Source organism: Mus musculus, chromosome 6 (genome assembly GCF_000001635.26).
Source record: "Mus musculus strain C57BL/6J chromosome 6, GRCm38.p6 C57BL/6J".
Taxonomy (NCBI): domain Eukaryota; kingdom Metazoa; phylum Chordata; class Mammalia; order Rodentia; family Muridae; genus Mus; species Mus musculus.
The window spans coordinates 68,866,146-68,888,635 of record NC_000072.6 but is presented as its reverse complement, the minus strand read 5'-3'; the positions used below and the strand labels follow the sequence as shown (position 1 = coordinate 68,888,635).

At 36.9% G+C, this 22,490-nt stretch overlaps 1 long non-coding RNA gene and 1 further gene across 1 annotated transcript; one reads left to right on the top strand and one right to left on the bottom strand.

Moving 5' to 3' along the window:
* Positions 1-22,490, bottom strand: part of Igk (immunoglobulin kappa chain complex) — a 3,171,119-nt gene that overhangs the window by 1,838,119 nt on the left and 1,310,510 nt on the right.
* LOC108169192 lies at positions 7,937-12,902 on the top strand. The gene is made up of 3 exons (XR_001785439.1): positions 7,937-8,016; positions 12,087-12,124; positions 12,832-12,902. It is a non-coding gene; the product is annotated as an uncharacterized LOC108169192 (long non-coding RNA).

Sequence of the window (22,490 nt, the reverse complement as noted above, 5' to 3'; positions counted from 1 at the left end):
CTATTCACAGATTCTCTGTTATATTTTTTTTCCTAACCTTTGATACCCTATTTAAGAAGTCATTAATGAAGGGAAGAATAGGGGTGATGTTCTTAAAGAATTTCTAGACAGAAACTCTCTCATGGACTTTGTTTAACTTCAAAGTTTATAGGAACATAATGAAAATTTGTTGTAAGATGAAGTATATTTATACCAAACTTACAGAAGAATTTTCAGATTCTGGAGCTGTCACTCTTTAATAATTATACTATAATTCATTTGAAAAGTGTGTTCAAATATTCCCATGTAGCCTGCCACAGCCTTGAAGTAGGCTGGCTTTGACCTTGCTGCCACATTAAAATCATCATCACACCTTAGAAAAAACATTCCTTCGTTTTATCATGCATGTTGTGTTTTCCAACTTACACCTTTGATATTTCACATAGTTCATAATATAGAACCATACTGTGTTCTGTATTATCGGGAGCCATCTAAGAGTGGCTAAAGACTAGCAGGTGGTCTTCCAGAGATGGTTATACCATGAACTGTATACTGAAATAAATGAGCCCTTGCAGGCAAGGCATAAAAAACAACATTTTAAGAACTTAATTGCTGCTTTTGGTAAGCCTTTTCTGTGATTATTAGATTAAATAATAATCTCTTGGCATATGTCCTTGTTGGGCATATTTTCTTAAGTCAGAGATGATGAACTATCTTGTAGTGATTCTATATTGTTATACACACAAATGGTTTCTTAATTCTTACTGATGATTCTATAAGAATTCCTAAAATTATACTAGGAATTATTGAGCCCTTTATAATAGGACAGCAATTGAGGCCACTGTGATATGAATACTGCCCTGAGAACTCTGGTAGTTTTCATGTATCAAGTGTCACTTGCACTAAGCTAGAAAGCAGATTCCCAATTAAGGAATACATTCCTTGGGGGATGTAAAACAATTAAACAAAGGTTATAAAAGGGAACAATTTATTGTAGTTACAAGGAAAGAAGATAAAATATTGACTGGGTTCATCTATATAAAACTTTATTTTTAACTTAGACCTAAGAATTATAGTTGTTAACTTTCAGTGAACCTATGGTGCTAGTGACAAAAAAAGCAATGTCTAGTTAGTTAAATACTCTTAATGAAAAAAACCTATGTAACCTCTGTTTTAAACTTATTCATTTTATGAAGTTAACATGTTTAATCTTTTGGTAAACTTTTAAAGTAGTGTGGGAAAGTGGACTGTGCACAGACAGCCTGGTCTCCAGTCGAACAAAGATCTAGAGCTCTAGGGACCTGATGAGTGGTGATTTCTACCTACATGGGACGGGTTCAATCATATCTCCTGGACCCCTGGCTCCTGTCGAATTTACAGCTCCCACAGCCCCTACAGAAGAGATGTGTGACTATCAGTCACACAGACAATGTCCCAAGCTTCTGGCATTCTAGCTAGACTCCACTCCCACAGTTAACTGACTATAGCCAGGTATGCTCCTCCCCATAGTTACCTGGCAATAGCCACTATAAAAGGCGCCCCTTTTGCTTGGCCCCTCCTTGCTTGGCCCCTCCTTGCTCTCTGTAAGCTCTCACCTTTCTTATTCTCTAGCCCTCCTTCTCTTTCTCCCTCCCCCCTCCACATGCCCATGGCCAGCATCTCTCCCTCTTTCTACCTTCTCTCTTTCTCTCTGCCTTTGTACAATAAAGCTCTAAAACCACAGACTGTCTCTGCTCATCAAGGCCCACATTGCTTGAACGATGGGATTGGCTTTCCCCTAAGGAGCTGGTCTAACCTCCCACCAGGAGGTTTTCCTGTCTTCCAGCCACAGACCGGACCAAGAACTCTCACCCAGTGGGAACCATCCAGTGCCCCCTCTCCCCCTTCCCTTTCCTCCCTTTGGCCCAAGGGATGACCGAGCTCCCCCCTGGGGCCCCCATTTGTTCTCACTTCTTCCTCGGTGTTCAGAGGTGTCTGGGATGTCAAAGACTGAAGACTGAGAAACTGTTCCTAGGACTCCTCCACACCCTGCTGAACTTTTTGAATTGTTTCCCACAGCCAGACACCCACCCAGGGCCACATGCATGGTAGTTCTTCCGAATTCGCCCACCCTGGAACTCTGGCTGGATGCAGGTTTCCTCCTACTCCCTCTTTCCCCCACACCCACTGCCCAACAAAGTAGATATCATGAAATCATGTATTTGGCAAAAATGTATAAAGAACTGAGAAAAATGAGAAGAGTGGTAGAGTGATTTATAAATTAAGAGAGAGAGAGAGAGAGAGAGAGAGAGAGAGAGAGAGAGAGAGAGAGAATTAATCAGATATATGCCAGGAAGTGCTTGCTGACAGGAGGCTGATATAGCTGTCTCCTGAGAGACTCTGCCAACGCCTGACAAATACAGAAGTGGATGCTCGCAGCCAACCATTGGACTGAGTGCAGAGTCCAGGATGGAGGAGTTGGAGAAGGGACTGAAGGAGCTGAAAGGATTTACAGCTCCATGTGATGAGCAACAGTTTCAACTGGCCAGACCCTACAGAGCTGCCGGGGACTGGACCATCAACTAGAGTACACATGGAGGGACCTGCAGCATATGTGGCAGAGGATGGCCTTGTCGGACACCAGAGGGAGAAGCAGCCCAAAGGAAAAGGCTGGGAGGAGGGAAACTCTATAGAAGGACCAGCAGTCCCAATTAATCTGGACCCCAGAGGTTTCTTAAACACTGGACCATCAAACAGGCAGCATACACCAGCTGATATGAGGCTCCCAACACACATACAACAGAGGACTGAGGGGTCTGTGTTCAATCAGAGAAGATGCACCTAATAACCCTCAAGAGACTGGAGGCACCAGGGAGTTTAGAGGTCAGGTGAGGTGCGGGGTGGAAGATGAGGACATCCTAGTGGAGACAGGGTTTGGGGAGTAGGTATGGGAGGTGGAACAGTTGGAGGGTGGACTGGGGTGGGTGGGGAGAATAAAATCAGGAGTGTAGATACATAAATAAAAGGTTGTTGTTGTTTTGTCCCCACCCCACCCCAGAAATGTTCCTCTCCAAAGGAAGAATAGCAACAAAAATAGAACAGAGACTGAAGGAAGGGCCAACTGAGGAATGGATCCACCTGGTGGATATATCATGTCTGCAGATACCAAATCCAACACTCATGCTGGGGTCAAGAGGAACCAAGTATGGCAGACTGGGGAGGTTCAGCCAGCAGCTGACTAATGCAGAGGTGAATGCTTGCAGCCAACCATAGGGCTGAACTCAGAGAACCTGGTTGGGGACCTGACAGAAGGACTGGTGGAACAGAGGGGCATTACATCCCCATTGGAAAAACAACATAGGATGCCCTAACCACTCAGTTCTCTCAACAACTAGACCACCAACCAAGGAGTGTACCTAAAGAGATCTTTGGCTCCAGATACATATGTCACAGAGAATAGCCTTGCCAGACAGCAATGGAAGGGGAGGTCCTTGGTCCTGGGGAGGTTTGATACCCCAGAGTAAGGGGATACTGGAGCGGTTGGGTGGAAGAGCATGGGTGTATGGGGAGCATTCCCATACAGGCAAAATGGAAGGGGGGCTCAGATGTGGGGTGGGGTGGTGGCAGAGGGGTATTCAGTAAGTAGGATATCATGGGGTGGGAGGGGGTGGGGTTGAAGGAGGAGGTAACCGGGAAGAGAGATATCACTTGAGATATAAACAAGTGGAATGATTAATATTAATAAAAGAAAAAAATTAAGACAGGTAAAGCAACTTCTGACTGGGACAATAGCATGTTCTACAGGAAGGAAGCTATTTGAGCTTTTCATTATGTAAGACTTCTCTCATGCCTGTATCATACAATTCAAAGGTCTCAAATAATGGCTGCATTTGTGTTCAATGAGACTGTGATAATAAAAACCGCACCTTGTTTTCTGATTAATTTATTCAAAAAACTATAAAGTCAGTGGATTTCTATTGGTGTCTTCTATTACTCAGATCTTTTGAAACACTTTTCTTATTATTTTGTTCTCATAACTCTAAGGTCTTTTCACTAAGATAATCTAGGCTTTCATTAACCCACTCAATTCCCAGTAGCTGTAGTCAGCTGGTGTTCAGTCTTCTTATCAGACTTCATGTTTTAGTTCATGGCCTGTTATAAACTTGTTGCCATATTTTCTAGAAAAAAGTGCATTTCACCACATCTAACAATAAAACTGTTTAAAAGAATTTAAAAACAGAAAGTGTCTTCTGAATAACCACTATACTTTCATCTCTAACTGAATCTGCTTTTCATAGTGTCCCCTGGGGATTCCACACTAATGTTAGCTACTACTGTTGGCTCCCTAGAGGGTAGACTGGTTTCCTGGTGTGGTGTAAAATTTTCTGAGCAGCTGAACTCCTTCATCTCAGCTCTCTGCTCTTTGTTCCTCTTTATATAGCATGAATATGGAAAATAGGAAAAAAGGACTTCTAGAGGATCCGTCTCACAGAGGATACCTTTAAATATACCAAAGAATGTGATCCCACTATCCAAGGGCAGACAGACTTTTATTCTAGGAAAACATAAATACTGTGTTTTCACACACATGTATTACATATACACATATATAATATTATACATTCATATATAATCATACCTAGTTAAATAGCACAATTATGATGTTACAGACGTGAAAATTTATAAGACTATATTCTAGTATCCAATTAATTGGCTGTTTATACTGGGCTTTGAAAAGCTTCCATCTAAAATTTAATCTCATTTGGATTACACATATTCTTGTTAAAGACGTGTACTACAAATTGCTATTAAATTCTGGTTTGGAATATTTCTCTACTGGTTTCAGTTGTCTGGTATTGAAACTTATCTTCCAATTCCTAGTCAGAGATAGCAAGGCACCATTAATCTAATGTACATGGCAGAGTACAGAAAACCAAAGCTATATTTTACAGAGTGTGGTAGCATGTTACAAAACCGAAAAATCCCGGAAAAGAGAAAAGATAGGGTCAACACAAATATATAACTTCCCATAGATCTGGTGTGGTCTGTGACTTGGGTTGTCTGAGCCTTTTGGCACTTCTCTTGTTTCATTACTAGATGGCAATCTAAGCCAAAGTTTGCATGATTTTGCTGTGGACTAGCAATTATATAGAATAGAACCTTGGTAGGAAGAATGAGAGGCATTTTTGTAAATTTCAGGAGTGTAGCATTTCAACTACTATGTAAATAACCAGAATAAACACATTTACTCATCTACTTAGATTTATTGGGACTGAGAAGATAGATAATTCAATGATCAATAGAGTACATATCCATTCAGAGGACCTAGATTTGGTTCCCAGTATTTACATTTGGTGGCTAAGAACCAACTCTAATAGCATCAGTTCTGAGACATCTCACACCTGTTTCTTTTAAGCTTAATTTAATACAAATTCAATATGCAGGCATACACATAAGTAAATACAAAGACAACCTTAAAAATGTAAGCTTGTTGGTTTTGTTCTTGGATTATTTGTATCATCCCGATTTAGAATATAGGTTTATATTGATCTACGAAGGTAGTTCATTCAATAATTTCCAACACAGTTGGAATAACTATTCCATGGCAGTTCTAATTCAAATTGTTAGAAAATTGATCAGGATGGAAATTATTTCTTCTTCTTCTTCTATGATAGATAAAACAGGACCATATTATTCAACAAAGTTTCTATAACATCCTAATGCATGGAGCATGGAAGTTTAGGCATCATTGCATTTGTCTTTTTACTTGAGTGAATAACCTCTGTTTTATTACTATTGATTTTAGTCCCTAAATATTTCAGACTACTATTTCAAATGAAAACATGGCAAAGGGTATCATGTTACTCAATGAATCTAGGTGGTAAACTATTCACTAATAACGAAAAAATATATTTATTGCGTGGTCACTATTTTTAAAGAGCCACTTTAGTAAGGCCTGCGAATGCAGCAATTAGCAGAATGAGAGCATCCTCACATGGTAAAAATGTACATAATAGACACAGAAATACAATGGGTTCCCCAATGAAGGAGTTAGAGAAAGTACCCAAGGAGCTGAATGTGTTTGCATCCCCATAGGAGGAACAACAATATGAACTTACCAGTACCACCAGAGATCCCTGGGACTAAACCACCAATCAAAGAAAACACATGGTGGACTCGTGGCTCTAGCTGCATATGTAGCAGAGGATGGCCTCATTGGTTATCAATGGGAGGAGAGGTCCTTGGTTCTGTGAAGGTTCTATGCCCCACTATAGGGGAATGCCTGGGCTAGGAAGTGAGAATGGGTGGGTTGGGGAGCATGGGGACGGGGAGGGGAATGGGTGATTTTCTGAGGGGAAACTAGAGAAGAGGATAACATTTGAAATGTAAATAAAATTTCTAATAAAAAACGTTAAATGATAACTTTTAAGGTTATTTTTCAAGGAAAATGTAGGTCTATGCTGTATTTTCTTAATGCTATAATTAAAATAAATATTTATTGGTAATCCAAATATTCCTTTCAATAATGTTTCATTTATAAATTATGAATTCCATTGACACGTGAAAAATTCCTCTACACCCAGGGAAGTTATCAGGTTATATCTATGTTTACACACAGAAACACATATTCATATCTCTACTACCAAGGGCATCAGTTTAATCTTATTTCTTCAATTTAATTCACAAACTACATTATTTACTTAAGTTTTTCAAATAAATAGTCCCCTTTTCTAATAGTGAGATTCATTATTCTTATTTCAATTCCTCAATTTTCTTGTTTCATCGATACCTTCATGTAAACGAATATCCAGTTGTCACCATCTCCTACGTATCACTTACAAACATATTCAAATATAAGTATACTCAGAGATATATCATCAGATATTCTGTCAGGCCACCAACATATTTCTGTTCTTTTGTAGATGTTGTCCTTACACTCCATGAATACAACGAATGGTTAGGTGACCCCCCTACCAAGTCAATAATCTTTTCTGTCCACCCTTTTTAATCACAAGAACAAATAAATACTTATATTTATATGTGAGGAAATACTCTAGACCCCATGGTTGCTGCATTTTCTGAAGAGAAGCATCCTCTTTGATGTCACATTCTTCTCTGCTCCTCTGTTCAAGCCATATACTCTAATGACATACATAGATAATAGATTTCTCTCAGAAGTATAAGACATAGAAAACTGGCAGAGTATATGGGTTTAGGGAACCCAGTGTGTGCAAAGTTATGAATGCACACTGTTCCTTTGAAGAACTCTACCACAAAAGACAATTGTTTGTATTAAGAATGGATAGTGAACAAAAGCAATAATATGAGCCATGTAGAAAACATCAGGGCTAGATTATGTACGCAGAAACAGTATTGAGAAGGGAGACAAATCTGCTCTTGGTTGGCCACTATGGAAGCAGTATGATAGAACAAACACAGATGGGGTAAGACAAATTGATTTGTTGCCTGAAACAGATGAAAATGAATACTCTGGAAACTACAGGTTATTGTGCATGTGATGTCTCTGCTTCTTAGTATTACTTATATTTGACATCAAAGTTTAAGATAAAGAGGAAGGTGTCAGTGACTCAGAAGCTTGAGAGGTACCCATTAAGGAAGTGTTCAACATGCTTACATTCTGAAATTGTTGCATAATGATCATTTCCTGTCCTAGATAAAATAATTGAAAATAAGCAGATAGTAAACCTCAAATTAATGAAAGTAACATGGTATTTACATAACACAAAATTGACAAAGTCTCTATGGTAGCCATACCAATACATGTTATTTATAGAAAACTTTGAATATCACTCCTTTCTCCAGAGACACCTGCAACCCTTGGGCCCTTGCTGAATTACTGAGTTTTATCAGTCCTGCAGATGTGTGCAACCCTGCTCAGTCCCTAGAAATTTGCATGTGCCTAGAGCACAACCCACTATCAAAAAGAATTTTTATAGGCTTCTAGTATGCTATGCAGCAGTCACTTGCATACAGGACAAATCATGGCCATGAGAATTCGTGGTCAGCTCTTGGGGCTACTGGTGCTCTGGATCACAGGTAATGAAGGAGGGCATTGGTGACTTATTTCAATTGCCATGGTCAGTACTGCTGGTTCTTTGTGTACTTTTCCTGTAATACACAATATAACAGTTTCTTATATATATATATATATATATATATATATATATATTTTGTTCTCAGGTGTATTGTGTGACATCCAAATGACCCAGTCCTCATCATTTCTCTCTGCATCTCTAGGAGATCATCTTACAATCAACTGCAGGGCCAGTAAGGATATTAACAAGTATTTTGCTTGGGTTCAACAGAAGCCAAGGAAGGCTCCAAGGATGTTGATTCATTTTGCTTCCACCTTGCTACCTGGGGTTCCAGAAAAGTTCAGTGGGAGTGGATCTGGGACAGATTTTTCTCTCACTATCAGAAACATAGAGTCTGAAGATATTGCAATGTATTACTGTCTACAGTATTCTGAGCATCCTCCCACAGTGATATAAGTCATAATATAAACCCCTAGAGAAGCCACAATGTGAGGCTTACTTGAGCTGCTTGTTTGTGTCTCTGTTTGCTAAGAGTGTTCATTAGGTGTATTCATGCTTCAAGGTTTTCTCAGAGATATAGAAAAAGTATCCAAGAAATCTCTTTGCAGCCTTAACATGCTCAATATCAATAGCAAAGATGTAATTATGCCTCCTGTTGTGTTCCGTCAACTCAGATGTGACTATACCTGAAACACCTAAGATGTATTAGTTGATATTCATGTGTAAGAATGGAAGTTCCTACAGATAATAAAAACAGGGACTATCATTTTAGGAAATCATATGGTACTACAGGCATTAACTGAAATAAAGAGATGGCAAGTGGTCACAGGGGAGTATACTAGTAGAGCATGCTTTGTTGTTTTCCGCTAAGGCAGAATTTACCTGCCAATGATACATCTGTGATATGTTCCATCCATGGTGAATATACTGATACCCCATCTGAAAATCCGTATCAATGTTTTATATCCCTCACCTCTCTCCACACCCCTGTCTACATGATCTGGTGGATATCACACTTTTCCTTGCTCTCATACTTGAAAACATGGACAGAAATTACTCAGTATAATTTTAGATACTAACAACGATATATTTATGCAAATATATAGATTACAGACAAATTACATCCTTGCTTTCAAGAAAATTGTGGGCATCAATAAAAGGGCAGTGGTAAACAAATAGTATTCAAAAGAAATTCATTATTCAAAGAAATATTTGCAGGTTATGTGTTTCTATGCATAAGAGGCATTAAAGGGTCAACATGAAGAATTTTAAATCTAACAAAACCTTCAGGAAATGTTGGAAAGACGACTCAGCAGGTAAAAGCATGTGTTGTTTTTGCAAATGGCATAGGTTTGGTGTCTAGCCATGTACATGGTGATTAACATCCATGCATAAGTCTGGTTTCAAAGAATCCAACATCTTCTAACATCTTTGAGCATCAATTATACACGTACATACATGCACACAAAAAACACTCACACAAAACTAATACTAAATTTTAAATGTTAAATTTTTAAATAAAAACTAATAAGTTGCCTTGGGTCATATATAGCCAAATAACGAAAGGCTTATGTATGTTACATTTATATAACTAAAATAAAACACAGTGACCAAAACAACTTGAAAAAAGAAAACAATATATTGGTGCTCTTAATTATAGCGTGTTAGAATCCATGCTAATATAGCAAAGTCATGGTGGTAGGAGCATAAAAATGAGAGTAATTTTTTGAGAATAAGCCCAGCCCCATAGGCATACTTCATCCTCAAGTATATACCTCTTAAACCTCCCTAAACAGATCTATCAATTATGCACCAAATCTTCAAATATCTTAGCCTCTGGAGGGTATTTTCACTCAAATCACCATGAACTCTATATGAAAAATTTAAAACACTTAGCTTTTGTATTTTAGAACTTATAAAACACTAGAAGATGGAAATACCTATTACAATCATGTTTTGAAAATCTTAGCATTTTGAAAATAACTATACTTCCAAAATCAATCTATTGATCAAAAGTATTTGTCACCAAAATTCCAGTATTTCATAAAAATTCCAGTAATTCATAAAAATAGAAAGAAAATAGAAAGAAAATAGAAAGAAAAAGGTAGTGTAAGTCATTTAGGAGTACAAAAGATAGTAAACACCAAGAACAGTCCTGAGTAAAATAAATACAGCCTGAAGTACCATCACATCTGATTTTGAGTTAGAATACAGATCTGTAGTAACAAACTAGACTCATACTATTACAAAATGCATGTAGATTAAGGGAATTTAAAGAAGAACACGAAAATAAACGTATGAAGCTATAGCCACTTGACCTTTTAAAAAGTTGTCAACAATATGTCATAGAACAAACTCTTCTACAAATGGTGCAGTCCAAAATTGAATGAACATTCATACAATAAATAAAATCTATTTCTCACTCGTTTTTGTTATGAAAATTAACTCAAAATGGATCAAATATATATTGATGTAAAAATTAAAGCAATAATTGGTAGCGGAATTTCAAGATATCACACTTACAGCATAAACCCTATACTTAATACCTATACCTACCAATAAACATCTACATAAAAATACATGGACTGCTAAAAGTGAGAACAAGAAAACCAAGATCAAGAGCTATAGGAAGTAAAAAGCTTTGAAGCACCATTTCTAGTTGTACTGGAAATGTCTGAGTAAAACAGCTTTTGGATTTTCTACTTCAGAATAAATGTAGTCTTCTTAGCATCAGAGAATTCCCTCTTTCCAGCAACAATTTTTTTTTTTAAATAATTGACTCCCACTATTAGTTATTTTTGCATGACTAAGACTAACATACTAGATAGATATAAGTAGAGCTTTCAAATCATTAGAGATAAAGGCATCAAAGCCTCTTATTGCAGACTTGGAAGCAGACAGCTAGTATAAAAATGACCATAGATAATATGAAGCCATATGACTTTCCCTGTTAATTGGTTTCTCCATTTTGTACTCATCACCAAATTTTCCAGAAGCAAGACAATATCAGGTCAGATATACAAAATATGAGCTTCCAGAAACATTTCGGTTTCAAAATAACACTTTATGGTCCATTCAATGATTATGATTTAGATATCAATTTCCTCTAGTAAAATAATCTTTCTTAGAATATCTAAAGTGTTTAATGCTTTATTATATGAATTCCAAAGATGCCAAAATTCATTTACTTGAATGTCAGTAGTACTGGTCTTCTGTAAATCCTGAGAATTGTCTCACCTGGGTGATGAGAAAGAGCCTTGGTGGCAGAGGATCCCATCTGGGCCACAGCAATTAGGAATAACAATCATGGAAAAATCTGTTGTTCACCTAAGTATGACTTTATCAAGGTTCTACTAAATTAGGTCCACCAAATCCATCCAAGGTCAGGAATTTTCCTGCTTCCCAGCAAAACTGTGCGAGCTTCCAAATCATTCACTTTCTTCCCTGGTATTTCTGAGATGCCCAATATTACTTGTTCGGCTCTTTGTTCCCTCTCAACATAGCCATTGCCTTTAGAAATGGAGAATCTCTCTAGGTCATTTAACTATTGGACATCATGTTTCTTGCCATATTCCACCACCACATAATCTATTCTACCTCTTAATGAAACACAGTTCTCAATGACAAGCTCTCTTTGGGAATGTCTTAATCCTGAAAAAGCAGGATCAGAACTGGATTAATTTTCATACATGAGGTGAGATAGCCATGAAAAAGATCTTAAGATCTTAAGGAATAGCTACATAGATCTGTATGCTTAGTTGGAAAGAAAGTTGAGGGTGTTCCATAAGAACACGAAAGCATCATGAATTGAAGATTAGTACGGTTAGCAAGACATGAATTTCATGCTAATTTCATGCACCTCTTGATGCAGTTTTCCAAAGGTGCTGTTCATAAGAACACGGTTTCTCTTCTATTTGTCACATGAAAAGGACTTTGTTTTAATGTGTAGGTACGTACAATTAAATCACTCATTGAATAAAAGCCAAAATAGGTGACTTCTTCTTACTTAGTAATTAATTTAGTCCATGAGGACTGTTTCTGTTTGAATAAATCGATGTTCTTCTCCCATAGGGCACCTACTTGGATCCTAAAACTCAGAACTTCAAAAGGTGAGTCAGAATTTCTGCCTCTTTTGGAGAAATTATAGAAAGGGTAAATTGACTGTAAGCAAATATTTTAATTAAAAATTTAGTGGTAGGTAAGGCCTATCTTTGAAATCATACAGGCAATGGAAGTTAACCCTGGATCTCTAGAAAAATGGAATTTTATGAAGGTTTAGTATGATGTTGGTTTTGCCAGATTTTGCGTCCTACATTCCCTGTTGACTTCACATCTCAGTGGTTTTAAAAAAGACAGGGACCTTAGGTCTTGGCCTCTGCCTGGAGAGCACATAGATTTTATTTTTACAGCCTCTGGATCAGCTTTTCGGCATTGCTCTCACCTGGAGCTGTCACCAAGAACTGGAAATACCCCATGGCCTGCTACTCTGAGAACATAGCCAAGTCTCTATCTCTTAAGCTTCTATGGAAGGCATAGGCATAAGGATGGGGCCTGTGAGTTTTACAACTGTTTGAGGGAGGTTCCAGATAGGGCAGAGCCTGTGCTATAATGAAGACATTGACTGGAATGGACTAAGTTATGGGTGTAAGCCCCTTAGGTCTTTCAATTTACTTGTGTGTGTGTGTTTAAAGGGAATTTTAGTGTATAAAGAATCATACGAAAAATATACATCTCAATTGAAATAAATATCAAAAATAAATCACAGCTGTCATTCACAAAGTCTATTTTAATTTCTACTTCTCTCTTATTATTTCAGCTTCAATTAATAATGCTGTGATGACTCAAACCTCAGGATACCTACTGGTCAGCCTTGGATGTCAAGCCTCTATCTTTTTTTTATTATTATTATTAGGTATTTTCCTCATTTACATTTCCAATGCTATACCAAAAGGCCTCTATCTCTTGAAGGTCTAACCAGAGCATTTTAATAGTAATGGAAACATTTATTTGCAATGGTATTGGCAGAATCCAGGACAGTCTCCAAAGTACCTTATCTACAAGATTTCCAATAGATTTTCTGGGGTCCCAGACAGGATGATTACCTGTGGGTCAGGGATAGACTTCATATTCAAAATCAGCACAGTGGAGCCTGAGGATTTTAGAGTTGATTGCTGCTTATAAGGTTCACAAGTAACTACAATAGTCAGCCCCAAACAACAAAAAAATGTCCTTCTATTGGACCCGCTGCCAATTGTGTTACTTATTTCTCAGAGAGAGGTGTTGAGGAACATATTACGGCTTGCAACTGAGGGTCTTGGAAGTAGAGCACCTTGGCTACAACTCACTGGTCATGCGTTTTGTCCTCATCAGCTGTAAGAACAGTGATATGAATCTGCATCAGGAAAATCATATACATTTTTCCTCCCAGCAACCAAGAATGATGACAGTAAATATAAGTAAAATTTCATTCTGGTCCAAAAGGCTTTGTCTTCCTTCCTCACTCAAAACTATCCTCTAATGCAGACAGAAAGTGGAGACATTGTCCTTTGTTAAAGTGTCTCCTTTACTATACAGTTACTGTGTCGCATTTTATGGTTTTGATGTAAACTCTGTTTTATTACTAGAAATACTGAGCATCCTACTCCCTTTTGATTTTTACTTTCATAAAGGATGTTCACTGACTCCTGAAGTTCTAGACTATGTCCTTATTCATGAAGAAAACTCATTTTCTAGCCAAGAGTTAATTTCCCTATTTGCATATATTTAACTATTTTTTGGATGAGAGTTTTATTCCAATTTAATTCACAGTTATTGATGGGTATGAACATTTTTACACTACTATTTTAAAGTTGGTTTGATTATTTTCCTTCATATATTTCTATTAAGTTTTGGCTAGGTATATTTTCCATATTGATACAATTTTATTTTTTTAACCTTCACTTTTGTGAATATTAGTGAATTGAATACAATTCTATTTTCAATTTACATTACCTTTCATACTTATGCATTACATAAGATAATAAATAAGTTTTCTATAATATTCCAGTGTCTTACCATTCATATTATTGCAATCACATACATCATGGGAAAAGAACATGTACACTGAACCAAGCCTTCAATCAAAACAAAAGTCAAATCAATGAATTCTGCCTCCTCCTAGACCACAAACAGAATTCCTAGAATTACCTATTGAGTAATTTGATTGCATGGATTCTGTACTATTGTACAGTGTCTGTCCTGTACTTCACTTTGATTCTGAATAAAATACTTAACATATTGTTATAACATAGACCACAGTCAGACATTCATCTATTAAAAGAAACAATGCTATATTCTTATTTTTATGTGGTTAAGACATTAATTAACTTCCCTCTAAGAATCCTGTATAACAAGTAAAATTCCTCATTTTCCATCTGCTCTATGGCTTTATGGACTTTTTCTTTTTACTGATCTTTCTTAAACTTTCTGATGATCCCTTAAAAGGAGTATATACGTGACATAAATATGGCCCCAAGCATCAGAGTCCTTATCATTCCATGAAAATAACTATATTTGGCTTTTTACTGCCCTTACTCAGAAACAATACTGGACTACCTGAGGTCTAAAGACATCTTGGTTAGTCATCTTGTTTCTCCAAGCTAGGGAGCTGTAATCTCAGAATAGCATTAGGAAATACAATGTTTCAAGTAGAAATATTCACCATACTAAATGCTTATTAAGTAAATTCATAAGTATTACTCAGATTCCCATAGCATTTATTGAAATAATCACTAGATGATTAAATATAGTGGCATTTGTTTTCTTGTTTAGACACACTTCATGCTCATCCAGATACTTCATGCACAAAACTTTTCTTCTTAGAGAATCATGAGAGATATTATTGTATATGGTCATTTTGGGTTGAAATATAAATATTCAAATTTAGGTAAACATCATTCAACAGGTGTAGACAGCAGGAGGAACAGCTGGAGAATTCTAGATTTACTCTTTTGCCTAATGAGTTTACATTATACCTTGAATTACTGTTGGGGGATTATTATAGCTTTGTTGACAGTAATAAGTTGCAATATCTTCAGACACCAGGACCTAATAGTGAAGGTTTAATTTGTCATAGAATCACTGCCACTTAAGCCTAAATAGAACCCAGGATGACAAATAAAATTCTTTATGGATCAGTATCTTTGTAAATTGACTTAGATTATTCTGGTGTTAGTATAAGGATATGTTAATGTCCTGACTTGCCTGGAATGTGTTGATGACTCTCTCTGAGAGATGCCAACAGGGCAATAGAGATTGGGGCATCAGGATGTCACATCTAGCTTCTAAAATTGAAAAATTAAGAACAAATACACATATACACACAATAAATTTTTTCCACAGGATATTCCAGAAAGACCAAGCAGCAATGACCACTACGGTTGGATAAATACCCAGAATTATCCTTTCTCATCTACAATCCAGAGCAACACTAGGAATTGGGTTGAAACTCTTATGCCCATGCTTTGTCTTGATTGTAACTGACACAGGCTGTGAACAGCTTAGTCAAGAAGTAATCTTGTAATAGGCTGTGTTCTGTGCTCTTATAAATCATCAGGGATTGAGAGGATCTGGGCACAACAATTGTCACTATTCATTGCAAAGCCATCATAAGCTTCATAATATGCTAAAGAAATTCACACAGTTTCTTCCTAAGGGAAAGTAAACTGCCATCTTTTCGTATGAACCATTGGATAATTTGAATCATGAGATTAAATCAGCTAGAGAAGCTTTAACCTACTTTGCTCTTTGAGTCAGATTTGTATGAGTTGTATCAGGGACGTGTATAATAAATTACCAACGTTGTTAGTTAAATGAAGGAGATGTAATAATAACTCATAGTTCTAAGTTGTAGTCAGGATCACTGAGTCAATTTCAGAATGTGAGTTTTGAGGATCCAGATATGCTTTAAGGGAGAATTTATCTATTGAATCTTCTAGCCTGTGTAGCTCTCACTTCTCTGTGACAACATGACTGCAACATTTTTCATGCTCACATGTTCTTTCAGGTCACATTGAATCTATTATTCAGTGTGTTTATGACTGTATCCAGTCTGATGAATCAGCCTTCATCAAAATAAGAGCTAAAACTGTGACACACCTCAAAGATATAACTCAGTGAAATCAGTCTCTTTCTATATGTGTACCATATTCTCCCTCTCCCTCTCCCTCTTCCTCCACTACTCCAAATGTTTCCTCTCTCCACTCTTTCTTTCCCTATGTTACTTTTAGAATTCTTAATAAACAATAACAATAATATCTCCCCCCTTCGAAAAGAATACATAGCAAGTGTGTGCTGTTCAGAGGGTACCTCTAGGAGGACAGTTTTTATGGTTTTACATGAAGATCGGCTGGCTATGTTTCTATCAGCATGCTGGAAAGGGACACTGAAAGAAGACTGCGGCCAATTTGGACATTAGGGCTGTCTACATAGAACATTCACAGACTATAAAACTTCAGAGTCTGCTGAAAATTTTATTTTTTTTTCATTTTATTAACTTTATTTTTATTTTTGTGGGTTTTTATATTGTTTTGCTTTGTCTTTTACTTTAAAATTATTTTTATTTATTTATTTTTTAATTTTAATTTTTTATTATTTTATTTTTACAGTCTAGTCCGTACCTTGCCCCATCTACCCTCTCACAGTTCCTCACCCATCCCTACTCCCCCATGTCTCCAAGAGGATGGCACATATAACCCACACTCCCTGCTGGGTCTCCCCACTCCCTGGATCCTCAAGTCTCTCTAGGGTTAGGCCCATCTTCTCCCACTGAGGCCAGACCAGGCAATCCTAGTAATTACTGTATATGTGTCCAGGGGCTCAGACAAACTCTTCTATGTTGCCTGATTGGTGGCTCAATGTTTGAGTGTTTTCAGGTGTCCAGGTAAGTTGAGACTGTTGGTTTTCCTATGGGGTTGCCCTTCTCCACAGCTTCAATCAGGCTTTCCTTAATTCAACCACAGTTGTCACATACTTTAGTCAATTGGTTGCATGTAAGTGTGTATGTTTGTTGCTGTCAGCTCCTTGTTGGGACTTGTGGAGGACAGCTATGTTAGGCTCCGGTCTGTAAACACACCATAGGATTAATAATGGTGTCAGGTCATGGATCCTCACCTTGAGAGGGATTCCTCACGTTGAGACCGATCCAGGGACCGGTCACTGGATTGCCTTTCCCTCAGTCTCTTCTCCATTTTTGTCCCTGCAGTTCTTTTAGATGGCAACCATTCTGGATCAGAGATTTTGACTAGGGGATGGCCACCCCACTCCTCCACTTGATGCCCCATCTTTCTACTGGAGGTTGACTCTACAAGTTCCCTTCCTCCACGTTGGACTTTTCATCTACAGTCCCTCCCTTTGAGTTGTGAGAGTTTCTCACCTCACAGGTCTCTGGTACAACCCTCTCCTCTCCCGTCCCACTCAGGTCCCTCCCTCCCTCTGTCTCCCTTTATAGCTTTCTATTGAAGCATCTTCACTCACACTCTTAGTTCCTGTTCTTTTGAGGTTTGAGGTGATAAGGTGTGTGTGTGTGTGTGTGTGTGTGTGTGTGTCTGTGTGTGTGTGTGTGTGTGTGTGATTTTCTTCTTCTGGGTTTGTTGTGAAATTATTAATTTCTTGTGTTTTCTTGGATGTAGCTACTCTTCTTGTGTTGAAGTTTTCCTTCTAGTATATACTGTAGGGTTGGATTAGTAGAAAGATCTTGTTTAAATTCTGTTTTCTCATGGGATACATTTGTTTTTCCAATGACAAATGATTGGGAGTTTTGCTGATATAGTAGCCTGGGCTTGCATCTGTGTTTTTTTATAGACTATATTATATCTGTCTAGAATCTTCTGGCTTTCAGAGTCTCTGGCATCTGTGCAATTCTGATAAGCTTGTCTCTATATATTACTTGACATTTTTCTCTTACAGCTTTTAATATTCTTTTTTGTTCTGTACATTTATTGTTTGATTATTATGTGGCAGTAGGATGTTCTTTCCTGGTCCAATGTATTTAGAGTTCTGAGGGTTTCTTGTATGTTTATGGCCCTTTAGTTTAGGGAAATTTAGAGAAGATTTTTGTTTTTTTTGGCCTTTGAACTAGGAATCTTCTCCTTCTTCTATTCTTATTATTGTTAGATTTGGTCTTTCCATTATGTTCTAAATTTTATGTATGTTTTGGGTTAGGCAGGTTTACCCTTGGCAATACTTTGACTGATGTATCAATATTCTATGGTATCTTCTATGCCTGAAATTCTCTCTTCTATTGCTTTTATTCAGTTGGTAATACTAGCATTTGCAGTTCCTGTTCTCTGTCTTGTATAGATCTTTTCCACTGTTGCCTCCATTTTTATTTATTTATTGTTTCTATTTCCTACTATCAAGTTCTTGTAAATAAAAGATACAGATCATAGAAACTGCCATTGGAGTGCTCCAATTTACTTGACTGCATGTTAATCACTAAATAGTAGAAGCTATGAAAGGCAGGTAGAAGAAGAAAGACTGAAGTAAACTACTGGTACTGTATCCAAAAATTTGAGATGAAAGAGAAAGAGCAATATTCACAGATACCCCCATAAATATAAGAAAGCACATCTATAACACACCTGTTTTCCAAGTAATGGGAATGTCATAGTAATTCATAGGCTTGCTGTCCTCTGGTCTTCCAGGTCACAAGAGGACAACCCAAATATAATCCTGCCTCTATCAGGATTCTAACTGGAACTAATAATATTCTATAAAATGTTTTTCAAAATGTTTTCAGAATTTGGAAGACTCCCATGTTTTAGATAGGTCGTATCATAGTTTTGTTGTTACACATGAGTTAATATTCCTGGTAACTATATTAACCTACTAGAGAGTTATCTTTTAGGATTATAATTCCTTTCAAATGAATGTATTTGGAAACAGTATTCATATTATGACAGATGAGAAGCTTTAAATTGTTTAGATTTTATGTAAAACATGTTCTTTGATGCTTCATATAATCAAAATTAATTATGTTAATTAATTATATAAATTAATACAATCAAAATTACAACAAACCAGCTTTTGACATGCTTAATGTTTAGGGCAGTATAATTTAAAGCCCCCAAACAAGAAAGTACATTATTGCAGCAAAACAATATTGATTTTTAATAAACAAGAGAAGGAACCTGATTATTATGTAGATAATAGAGATTTCCTAAACTTTAAATTTCATGATACATAAAAGTGTCATGTGGATCATCATTGCCAAAGGAATGTTAGGTTTTTGACATCTGAAAGAAAAAGAACAGTAAAACATTCGAGGATAATCAGTTAAATCAAATTATCATTATTTAAGAGGCAGCTCTTCCCACAGTGATAATGGAATCATGCATGACAAGTGCATTTAAATCCAGCACAGATGTTCAGGCACTGAAGTAAATGGGAGATATTTTAGAACAGGAGTTTACAGAAAGCTGAGGTTCAGCCTGTGCTGTTAGATAACTACTCAGCTATACAGGAAAGACCATCAGTCTTGTGTCATGCTGCTAACATGTGTGAAAATGTGATAATATACCTCTTGTCAAAGGGTCTGTGAACTAATGCTCTCAATACTAAGGGGTGTTGAGCTAGGCCAGATATTCCAGCTCTTGTGAGAATCTGAGAGATGTGTACCTTGAAGTTGTGCCTGGTACTTCAAGGGCTCTTCTCCTTAGGGCCTTTACTCTTACTGACCCTCATGGTATAAAGCAAAAGAAGGCCAGCAAATGGTACCATGTTAGAATAAATGGGAGCATGGCAATTGAGGAACCAGTAGAAATGCAAATTAATCCTATTGTATATAGGTTATTACTAAATCATTAGGCCAAATAATAATTTATTGTGGAATAACATATTATTTCTAATCCTGACAAGGTGAGCATGACAATTGTTAACTTACCATAGTGATAATACTGCATGTCCCTCCCACAGAACATAAGCTTCATGAAAATATTCCCTTACCTCTCTGAACAGTCCTGGGAGCCATTTATTGCTGAGGAGTCAGATTAAAGCTGGCAATGGGATTGAAACTGTAGCCAATGCTTTTTCCAATACTCGAGTCCCTGCAAGGCACATGTCCAGGTTTTCTCTAGTTCTTTCCTCTATCCTAAAACCCTACATTTGTATCATGTGTATAAGCAATTGAAACAGTTTTCTGAGGAATCACCAGACTGACCTCCAGAGTGTTTGTACCAACTTGAAATCCCACCAACAATGGAGGGCCATTCCTTTTCTCCACATCTTCACCATCATCTGCTGTCACCTATGTTTTTGATCTTAGCCATTCTTATTGGCATGAGATAGACTCTCAGGTTTGTTTTGATTTGTGTTTCCCTGATGACTAAGGATATTGAACATTTCTTTAGATACTTCTTACCCATTTGGTATTCCTCAACTGAGAATTCTTTATTTAGATCTGTATCCCATTTTTAATAGGGTTATTTGATTCTCTGGAATCTAACGAATTGAGTTCTTTGTATATATTGGATATTAGCCTTCTGTCAGATGTTAGGATTTGTAAAGATCTATTTTGTCTTATTGACAGTGTTCTTAGCCTTAGAGAAGATTTGCAATTTTATGAGGTCCCATTTGTTAACTTTTGATCTTAGAGCATCATAAACCTCTGTGGATCTCTCCATGGATCTCTACACCACTACCAAACATATTCCTTCTCTTATTTATCTTTTTATAAACGTAGCAATATGCCTTAACAAATAAAAGTGCCTGTTCCTAAACTTGAAGTTCCCCTAGACTACCATGATAGATGAAGATATTCTCCCCACCAAGCTTATTTGAGAATATTCTTCCTGCTAGGGTAGGGACTCCATGATAATTAGAAACAGCTCAAAACCTGGATTTGAGGGTACATCTGGTGTTTCTTACCGAGATGGTGAATATTGTGACCTTAAGGCTTTGGAGAAAAATCCTCTAAAAACAAGAGTTCTTAAGTACATAAACAGGATGTCTCAAGTATGCCAATTATAAGGATGCAAAATGAATTGTGTGAGGAGATTTTCAACCCTAAAAGATCAGAATTAATTACACTAATGAGTCCACAAAGGGAAAGGAACAGTTTAAAAAAAAAAAGGCTTACTATTTAAATAGTAAACAGCTACCAGAAAAAGAAGTAAAGGGAGGGTGATCTCAATGCATCAATGAGAAGACACAGACTAAAAGAATGAGTATATAAACAGGATCCACCACTCTGCTGAATACAAGAAAGGCAGCTAAAAAGGTAGGCATTACCTAGAGTCATGTGCTAGAAAAAGTTTTTCTAAGTAAATGGACCCCAGAAGGAAGCTAGAAAAGCCATTCTAGTATTTAATGAAATATACTCTCAACCAATAGTAATCAAAAGTGATGTGGATGGACACTTCACACTCATCAAAAGAAAAAAAAAACACCAAAATGACATCTCAACTCTAAACATCTATGACTCAAGTGCAAGGGCACCAGCATTAGTAAAAGAAACATTATAAAAGATTAAATCACATGTGGAATCTCAGATTTTAATAGTGGGAGACTTCAACACCTCATGTTCACCAATAGACAGAACATTGCAACTGAAAATAAATAGTGAAATATTGAAAACAGGAAGTGTTATGAATCAAATGAACCTAAAAGATAACTACATGACATTTCACCAATATTCAAATGAATATACCTTCTTCTCAGCATTACATGGGACTTCTCCAAAGCTGACCATACACTTGATCAGAAAGCAAGCCTTTACAGATCCCCATGGAGTAAAGCTGGATTTCAACAATAGAAACAGAAAGTCTACAAATCATGGAAACTGAACAACTCTCTATACAGTGATATCTTAGTTAATGAAGAAATAAACAAAGAAATTACAGACTTCTAGACTTCAATGAAAATGTTGGCACAACATGCTCAAACTTTTTGGACACAATAAAAGCAATGACAGGAGGAATGTTCACAAGATTAACTGCATTCATAAAGACCTTAAAGAGATCTCATTCGGGCAACTTAACAGCACAGCTGAACATCTCTGGAGCAACAAGTTGCAAACAAAGTCAAGTGGAGTAGATAGCACAGAATAATCAAACTCAAGGCTAACATTGATAAATTAGAAACAAAGAGAACTTTACAAAGAACCAACAAAAATAAGAATTGGTTCTTTAAGAAAATTAAGGAGAGGTGGCATAACAGCAGATACTTAGGAAGTCCAAAGAATCATTAAGTCCCACTTCAAAAGCTTCTATTTCACAGAATTGGAAAATCTACATGAAATGAACAAATTTTTGGATAGATTCCCATTACCAAAGTTAGATCGATATCAGGTAAACAATCTAAATAGTGTTATAACCAATAAGGAAATAGAAGTAGTCACAGAAAGTTTCTAAACAAAACAAACAAATAAGAAAACATGCCCAGGACCAGATAGTTTTAGCACTGAATTCTACCCAGACTTTCAAACAAGAGTTAATACTA